Genomic DNA, 1,643 nt, shown 5'->3' on the forward strand with positions numbered 1-1,643 from the left:
AGTAATATGATAGTGGCGGTAACGGTAACAAAAGAGTAACGAAAGCAAAGTAATGTTTTTGGTATTTTGTAGTGATTGTAACAATAGCAACGGGAAAGTAAATAAGCGTAAACCAGTATATGGAAAGCTCGTGGGCATCGGATCAATGATGGATAAATATGCCGGATGCGGTTCATCATGTAACAGTCATAACATAGGGTGACACAAAACTATCTCCAATTCATCAATGTAATGTAGGCATGTATTCCGAATATAGTCATATGTGCTTATGGAAAAGAACTTGCATGACATCTTTTGTCCTACCCTCCCGTGGCAGCGGGGTCCTAATGGAAACTAAGGGATATTAAGGCCTCCTTTTAATAGAGTACCGGAACAAAGCATTAGCACATAGTGAATACATGAACTCCTCAAACTACAGTCATCACCGGTAAGTATCCCGATTATTGTCACTTCGGGGTTAACGGATCATAACACATAATAGGTGACTATAGACTTGCAAGATAGGATCAAGAACTCTCATATATTGATGAAAACATAGTAGTTTCAGGTCTGAAATCATGGCACTCGGGCCCTAGTGACAAGCATTAAGCATAGCAAAGTCATAGTAATATCAATCTCAGAACATAGTGGATACTAGGGATCAAACCCTAACAAAACTAACTCGATTACATGATAAATCTCATCCAACCCATCACCGTCCAGCAAGCCTACAATGGAATTACTCACGCACGGCGGTGAGCATCATGAAATTGGTGATGGAGGATGGTTGATGATGACGATGGCGACGGATTCCCCTCTCCGGAGCCCCGAACGGACTCCAGATCATCCCTCCCGAGAGGTTTTTGGGCTTGGCGGCGGCTCCGTATCGTAAAACGCGATGATTTCTTCTCCTCTATTTTTTTCTCCTGTAAGCAGATATATAGAGTTGGAGTTGGAGTCGGGAGGTCTCCAGGGGGCCCACGAGGTAGGGGGGCACGCCCCTCACCCTCGTGAGCAGGGTGTGGCCCCCCTGGTATTCATCTTTGGCAAGGATTTTTTATTACTTATTGTAAGGTATTCCGTGGAGTTTCAGGTCATTCCGAGAACTTTTGTTTTCTGCACATAAAACAACATCATGGCAATTCTGCTGAAAACAACGTCAGTCCGGGTTAGTTCCATTCAAATCATACAAGTTAGAGTCCAAAACAAGGGCAAAAGTGTTTGGAAAAGTAGATACGACGGAGACGTATCAACTCCCCAAAGCTTAAACCCTTGCTTGTCCTCAAGCAATTCAGTTGACAAACTGAAAGAAATAAAGAAATAACTTTTACAAACTCTGTTTGCTCTTGTTGTTGTAAATATGTCAAGCTTAGCATTCAAGTTTTCAGCAAAGATTATAACTAACCACATTTGCAATAATTCTTAGGTCTCATAATTACTCATATCAATAGCATAATCAACTAGCAAGCCATAATAATAAATCGCGGATGACAACACTTTTTCAAAACAATCATAATATGATATAACAAGATGTTATCTCGCTAGCCCTTTCTGAGACTGCAAAACATAAATGCAGAGCACCTTTAAAGATCAAGGACTGACTAGACATTGTAATTCATGGTAAAAGAGATCCAATCATAGTCACACCCAATATAAACTAACAG

Source organism: Triticum urartu, chromosome 7A (assembly GCF_056163025.1).
Source record: "Triticum urartu cultivar PI428250 chromosome 7A, HENAU_Tu73, whole genome shotgun sequence".
Taxonomy (NCBI): Eukaryota; Viridiplantae; Streptophyta; class Magnoliopsida; order Poales; family Poaceae; genus Triticum; species Triticum urartu.